Below are 8,277 nucleotides of genomic sequence, written 5' to 3'. Positions count from 1 at the left end.
ATTGCTTCTCTAACTTATTTTTTGAGGCAGTCTCTCACTAAACTCAGGTTTGTCAACTCACTTAGTCTGGTTGGCCAACAAGCTCAGGGTTCTTCCTGTCTGCCTCCCCAACCTGGGATTCTAGATGTGTACAACCATGCCTAGCTTTTACATGGGTTCTGGGGGTCAAACTTGGGTCTTCATGCTTGCACAGAGAGCACTTTACATAGTGATTCATCTGTCCAGTCCTGGAGATAAAGTCTGTAAAGATAGAATGTGCTGGGCTGGAGAGATGGCTCAGCAGTTAAGAGCACTGACTGCTCTTCCAGAGTTCAATTCCCAGCAACCACATGGTAGCTCACAACCATCTGTAATGAGATCTGATGCCCTCTTCTGGTTTGTCTGAAGACAGCAACAGTGTACTCATATAAATAAATAAATAAATAAATAAATAAATAAATACCAAGGAAAAAGGAAAGGGGGGTGGTTCCTCCTGGCGAGCTCTCAAAATGGCATACTGTCTATAATGGAGCTTCTTCTCTGGGTGAAAATATGGTCAGCTCCTACAGGATATCCTAGGATGTGTTGCTGGCATCTGGCCCATGGAGATCCAGGGAAGAGAATGGCAGGCTTGAGGTAGGTTTAGAAGAGAGACGGGCCTTGGCAGAGGTTGGGAGTGTTGTCAGAGGACCACAGAACAGCCACTCTGTCTACACCTGCCTGATTTCAGAAGGCTTTTGTTCTGTGGCTCTGGCAGTCAGGTGGCTTACCTCCTGTGAGCCAGCTTCAAGGAGTAAACTTCCCACCTGACATTGCCTGGAGGAGGTAAGGACACGGTGTATTCAAAGCAGTTTAGAAGGTTTTATGGGTGGGATGGTTTGTCTTGGTTATCAGCTCTATGGGATTTAGTATCACCATGGAAACACGGGCATGCCTGTTGGGAGTTTCTAGATTAGTTAATTGGGGTGGGAAGACACACTATAAATGTGAGCAGCAGTGTTCCATGGCTGTGTTGATATACTGAATAAAAGCGAGCGAACCACCAGCCTTAATCGCTTCTGCTTCATGATTGTGGCCAGTCCTGCTATCATACCTTCCAGCTCCAGCTGTGAGGTGACATCAACCTTTGTCAAGTGTTTTGTCTCAGCACTGAGAAAAGTAACAAATGCCATGGGTGATACTATTCTACTGTTGGGTGTGGGGACCTTTGGTCCACAGCCAACCCTAGTGTTCTGTCTGATTAGTGGCTGCCAATGACATGAGCCATCTTTGCTTTCGTCACCATTCAAGAAGCCCTTGGGGCCAGGCAGTGGTGGTGCATGCCTTTAATCTCAGCACCTGGGAGGCAGAGGCAGGTGGATTTCTGAGTTTGAGGGCAGCCTGGTCTACAGAGTGAGTTCCAGGACAGCCAGGGCTATACAGAGAAACCCTGTCTCGAAAAAAAAAAAAAAGTGTAGGCTGTGTCCTGCCCTGGTAAGGGTTTCCAAGGTGGGGCCCTTCCCACTCAAGATCCCACAGAATTTCCCACAGAATTTCCAGGTCTAGCTCCTTGAAGACTGACCCTTGCCAGGAAATGCTGGAGCTCTGGGACCAGCTCTTACATGCACTCCATTTGTTGTTTGTTTTGTTTCAAGCCTGGGTTTCCCTGTGTAGCCCTGATTGTCTGGGAACTTGATCTGTAGAGCATGCTAGCCTCGAACTCAGAGACTCAACCTGCCTCTGCCTCCTGAGTGCTGGGATTAAAGGAGTGTCCCACCATCTGGCAGTTATGCGTACTCTTAGACAAGCCTCTTTTCTTTGAGCTCTCTCTCTCTCTTTTTTTTTTTAAGATTTATTTTATTTATTTTATGTGTATGAGTACACTGTCGCTGTACAGATGGCCGTGAGCCATCATGTGACTGCTGGGAATTGAACTCAGGACCTTTCCTTGCTCCAGCCTGCTTGCTCGGGCGTAATTCACTGTAACTGTCTTCAGACGCACCAGAAGAGGGTGACTGATCTCATTACGGATGGTTGTGAGCCACCATGTAGTTGCTGGGATTTGAACTCAGGACCTTCGGAAGAGCAGTCAGTGCTCTTACCCGCTGAGCCGTCTCGCCAGCCCGAGCTCTCTTTTTTATTGCCTGTAAATGGTTACGATGATGCTCCCAGGGTTCTTGGGAGAATTCAATATGAAAACACATGAGAAAGAAACCCCATAGTTTTGATTTCAATTGAAAGTCTAATAAAGGAGGTTTCTCCTGGGTGGGGATAGTTAGGAGACAGCTCTAAAGGGTGGAGAGGATAAAAGATTAGATGAAAGCAACAACTGATGAGACAGGAGGGTCAGGGTATTTAAGAGTCTGAAGGTCCTGAATTCTGCAGAGGACGATATTGTATAAAGACACTGAAGTGGTACAGGGAGGAATCTATGGGCACACAGTGGAGTGAGGCCAGTAGGCATCCTGATAGATAGAGACCTGGTTTTCTGTGATAGGGTTTTTTAAAAGTCTTATTTATTTTATGTTTGAGTTCACTGTTGTTGTCTTCAGACACACCAGAAGAGGGCATCAGATCCATTACAGATGGTTGTGAGCCACCATGTGGTTGCTGGGAATTGAACTCAGGACCTCTGAAAGAGCAGTCAGTGCTCTTAACTGCTGAGCCATCTCTCCAGCCCGAGTCCTGATTTTCAAAGGCCACACCTGGGCTCATGAACTTGAACCACCTTCAGGTCTTTTGTATCAGGTCTTTTGTATCAGGAGTAGGGGCAGACTCCCATCCCTGCCCACAAAGATGGACTGGTGGACAGGGTGACAAAGTCTTTCTTTCTTTCTTTCTTTTTTCAAGACAGGGTTTGTCTGTATAGCCCTGGCTGTCCTGGACTCACTCAGTAGACCAGGCTGGCCTCGAACTCAGAAATCTGCCTGCCTCTGCCTCCCAGGTGCTGGGATTAAAGGCATGCGCCACCACCGCCCGGCTTGACAAAGCCTTTCAAAGCAGAAGACAAGTTCCAAGAGTTTCCATCCCCAGGTCTGCAGCTGCCTGTCCCCTCGAGCTCTGGCGGCCCTGGCTCATCTCATCAAGTTCAGATCAAACCCATGCTGTATATTTCCAGGCCTAATTTTTCCTGTCCCTTAAGATCACATCTAAGAAGGAGTTACAGGAAGTGTGCATGTTCTGGTTCTCACGGGGACATTTCACTGTTTGGGTGTGTTTTGCTCAAGTAAGCAGCTTCTGGAGTTTGTGTTTTGAGATAAGTATTTATATAGAATGGCTGGGTAGTTGTAGCTCACGCCTTTAATTCCAGGACTTGGGAGGCAGAGACAAGTGGATCTCTTGAATTCAAGGCCAGGCTGGTCTACAGAGTGAGTTCCAGGACAACCAGGGCTACACAGAGTTCCTGTCTTGAAAAATCCAAACCCAAACCAAACTAAACCAAACCAAACAGCCCCCCCCCAAACAAACAAACAAACAAAAAGACATAAAATGAAATTTGAAGTGAAAAATGTAGATAATTTTGACCTAACTCATATGACCATGTAACCAGCTTACCACCCAGGATCTAGAACATCTTCATCATATCAGTTTCTAGTAACTTCTTTTCTCACACCCAGCGAATAGGGTCTGATTTCTATTATCATAGACAGGATTTGCCTATTTTAGGAGTTCATATGAAGGGAATCTTATAGCAGGTATATGCGTAGCCCTTTGTATTTGGCTTCTTTTAGAGATTTATTCTCACGGCATTAGCAGCTCTTCCCAGTGTATTGTTCCTAGTATTTTTAGTTTTTGGATGCTATTGTAAGTGAAATTTAAGACTGTTTTAATTCCCTAGTAGCTTATTGCTGGTTTATGGAGGTATAATTGTTTTTCTTACATTGATCTTGCATTTTATGATATTACTAAATGTATTTATTTGCTTTTCTATTCTCCACACATAATTATGCTATCTGTGACTAACAACAGCTTTATTTCTTCCTTTACAATCTTTTTTCCTCTCCATTCCTTTTCTCTCTTGTGCAGTAGGACCTTGTAGCCCAGGCTGGCCTTGAACTCATAATCTTCTTGTGTCCACCTCCTGTGTGCTGGTATTTTCTTTGCAGTCTGTATGGCTCTGTTTTCCTTGCCTTGTTGACTTGGTGGTGACTTTAATTCAACATAATATGCAGGCTGGGACTTTTTTTTTTTGTGGCTTTTCAAGACAGGGTTTCTCTGTGTAGCCCTGGCTGTCCTAGAACTCACTCTGTAGACCAGGCTGGCCTCGAACTCAGAAATCCGCCTGCCTCTGCCTCTCAAGTGCTGGGATTAAAGGCGTGTGCCACCACCGCCCAGCTGGGACTTAATTTTTGAGATTTCATTATTCTATGCAGTGGTTCACACTTAATTCCTCTGGCTGCCTGGGAAGCATCTTAGGGGACAAAAACAAGAAAACAGAGAAGAGCAAGGATGCTGAGGATTCCAAGAGAAAGAGGGAGATGAGTGAAGTGTCTTGAGAGAGTGGAAGAATTGGATGAGTTTGGAGCTGAAGTCTTAGACTTCACTGTGGATGAGTGTGGATAGGGCCAGGGTGCCACGGATAATCACTGAAGTCACTGGGAGAGGTGGAAATGCTTCCCCTTGAAGTGGAGCCTGGGATGGCAGCTTTGCTACTTTCTTTTCAAAATAGTATTAGACACACTCTTGGTCTTTGGAAGAGAGCTGTAACAATCAAGTTTAAGACACTGAGGGACAGTGTGACTTAGAAGTGGGTCAAAGTTCTGAAAGCAGACAGAAGAGGCGAGAAACAGAGAGGAGTAAAGAGATAAAAAGAGCCTACTGTATTTTGAGTGAGAATGGCTTCTGTATTAGTCAGGGTTTCTATTCCGGCACAAACATCATGACCATGAAGCAAGTTGGGGAGGAAAGGGTTTATTCAGCTTACTTCCACATGGCTGTTGATCACCAGAGGAAGTCAGGACTGGAACTCAAGCAGGTCAGGAAGCAGGAGCTGATGCAGAGGCCGTGGAGAGATGTTCCTTACTGGCTTGCTTCCCCTGGCTTGCTCAGCCTGCTCTCTTATAGAACCCAAGACTTCCAGCCAGGGATGGCACCACCCACAAGGGGCCCTACCCACTTGATCACTAATTGAGAAAATGCCCCACAGCTGGATCTCATGGAGGCACTTCCCCAACTGAAACTCCCTTCTCTGTGATAACTCCAGCCTGTGTCAAGTTGAGACACAAAACCAGCCAGTACAGCTTCTGTATTTCAATGCTTGATCCTTTGTTGGTAAAACTGCTTGGGACAGATCAGGAAGTGTGATGTGACCTTGTTGGAGGAGGTGTGTCACTGGGGCCAGGCCCTGGGGTTTCAAAAGTCCATACCATTTCCAGTTAGCTCTCCCTTTGCTTCATGCTTGGAGATCAAGATGTAGGAGCTCAGCAACTGCTCCAGTGCTGTGCCCACTTGCCTGCTGCCATGCTTCCCACCATGACAGCCATTGCCTCTCACCTTCTGAAACTGTAAACCCCTCATAAACTCTTCCTTCTATAAGTTGACTGAGGTCAGGCTGTGGTGACCACAGTAACAGGAAAGTAACTAAGATAGAGCCTCAATTCTGAAATAGAGATTGAAGAAAGATAGATTCACTGCCTTTTTGTGACCACTGGCAAAAATGCAACTTCAGAGAGGAAAGGTGTATTTGGGATCACAGTTCAGGGGATGTGGCCCACCATGGCAGTGGTTTCCAGAGGCTGTTCTTTCATCCCACGGAGAATCAGCAAGCAGAGAAGAGGGAAGACAGTCTCAGCTGACACTCATAGACACGACAAAGATTGTGGTTCACTAATGCTCTGGATGTGTCTCTTAATCTGCTCAAATTAACCATCACAGGAGATGGGAGGTATCAGTAAAAGTAAATGAACAGGGAGCAGCCAGGTAGAAGGAAGCCCAGAGAGAACACTGTCTTTTGATATCAATGGAGGATTGATTCTGAGATCCGTGCATGTACTAAAATCTGTAGCTGCTCCAGTCTCTTACATAATATGACATAGTATTTGCATATAATCTACGCATACTCTCATGAGTACTTCAAATCATCTCTAGATCAGTTTTAATACTTAGTACAATGTACCTGTTGTGCTAATAGCTATTAGATGGTTTTGTTTAGGGAGTAATGACTAGAAAAATTTTGTATTTAGTACAGATGTAATTTTTAAAAATCTATTTTCCAACATTGGTTTAAGTCACTGATGTGGAAATCCATGGTATCTGAGGGCCTGACTATATAGTTTATTATAATAGTCTAAGATGCAAGTGTTCCCAGAAAGGGCTGGTTAATGTGTAAGGTGCTGCTGAGTAGGAAAAGTAGGACAAGGACAGAGAAGCAATCATGAAAGCTGGTGTTACAAGCATCCTCTTTAGAGTTAAGGAGGGCATTTCTGTGGAGCAGTCGTGCTAGAGGCCTCTCTGGGGGATGTGAGTGCTACTGATGTGGCTCACCAAGAGCTATGCGGCACACCATGGGTGGTGGTGATGGTGGTGGTAATGGTGGTGATGGTGGAGTAAACCTTTCTCCCTTCCCTTGTGAAGAAGCATTGAGGAGCTCTTGGTGATCAAAGGCCTCACTTATCACAAAATAAAAATAGGCCCAGTGTCCTTCAAGGCAGGACTTGGGGCTGGCAGACAGTGTAGATCAACCACACTAGAGAGGATCAGGCAAGTGTAGGAATCCCTTCTCAGTGTTGTATTGTGTCTCTATCACAAGACCCTCATTGTGACAGTCGGTCCTGTTCGTTTCTAGCAGAGGTGAGCTCCAAGGAAGGTAGAAGGGTGGGCTCCAGTGTTGTTCAATGCCACATTCTTCCTCTGTGTGTTATTGACCTGAGAAAGTTACCATGCTTTATATAGTTGACTTTAAGATGGAAACTATGCATACTCATTGGGAAACTGCAGAAAAACGAAGGATTATCTTTTGATGTATTTTACTCTAGTTGGTACCCACATATACTTATTCTTTCATAAGCTTTATTATTTGTCATTGAGTGTTGTATAACACATATTTTCCATGTTTATATATGGCTTTCATAGTAAAATTGCATGGTGTAATGCTTCTTGTTCAAACAATTCTATGGATGATCATTTGGGTCATATCTAATATTTATAAACAGCATCACATTGAATATCTATAGAAATAGAACTTACTCTTGATCCATTTCCACAAAACTAAAAATTGTAGTTTTATTGGTATTTACCAACCATATTGTTGGTGGGAGATCAACTGGAGCTACCCTCCTTGGAATATCCAATTCAACACTCCCAACTGTCTACACATTTGTCATTTAATTCTTTAAAAGATTGATGCACTAAAGAGGGGTCTCGTCATAGCTTCAATTTGTCTTTCTTCGGTGGTTAAAAAAAGATACTCATTTCCCCATCTGTTCATTTACTGATTCTCTTTCTCTCTGCGGGAGCAAGGAGCTCCCAAGGAGTGATTCACATTGCCATCTTTCTTATCAAGGTCTCTGAACAGCTCCCTGAGTCCTGCCTGAAGTGTCCTCACGGACTGAAATAAACCAAGCAAATGATTGTGCTCTACTGCTTGCCCCCCACCTCCAGCCACTCCCCATAGTCATATTCTTCCTGCTGAAGGCCCCATAACAGCCTTTCATGGACTGTCCTTTAGATCACCATTGGCTTTCTCTGTAGCCATTTTCCATGGATCTCAGAGAAACGTCAGGAAATGCTTCTTAACCAATTTATTAGTCTAGTCTCTACAACTGACTGCTCAGAATTCTTTAGTTTGTCTCCACCTACTTCCCCCAAATGGAATCCAGGCTTTAGTTTGACTTGTTTTGTTTTCCCCTATAGACCTCTATTTCTTCCTCCCTCCATATCTTGCTTTGTGAGACCCTTTTCTTAGGGTGCCTGTATTTATTCATGGGCTAGGTCAAGTCAAATACTGAGACACAGGATCCTCAGCCAAGTGTTCCTGGATTTTCTTCCAGTCCATCTAGCCTCCAGCATGCCTCTGAGTGTCTGAAGAATTTGCAGTATGAGGGATCTCTTAAAAAGCCATCGGGACTCCAATAAGTAGTTTTCCCTCCTTCCATTCAACTTCCAAATAAGTTGCAAAAGGAAGTCTAGGGAGAGGTCAAAGCATCTTTCCTCCTCTTCCTCCTCTCCCCCTCATCTTCCTCTTCCTCCTCCTCCTCCTTCTCTTCCCCCTCTTCTTCCTCTTCCTCCTCATCCTCACCATCATCATCATCAAATAGAACTATGAACTGACCACAGAATTATTTTTCCTGTCTCTCCCCAGTCTCAAATACTCTGGGGGGG

The sequence above is a fragment of the Mastomys coucha genome, unplaced genomic scaffold (assembly GCF_008632895.1).
Source record: "Mastomys coucha isolate ucsf_1 unplaced genomic scaffold, UCSF_Mcou_1 pScaffold23, whole genome shotgun sequence".
NCBI lineage: Eukaryota > Metazoa > Chordata > Mammalia > Rodentia > Muridae > Mastomys > Mastomys coucha.
The sequence above is the reverse complement of the archived record's forward strand: the minus strand, read 5'-3'. Positions refer to the sequence as shown.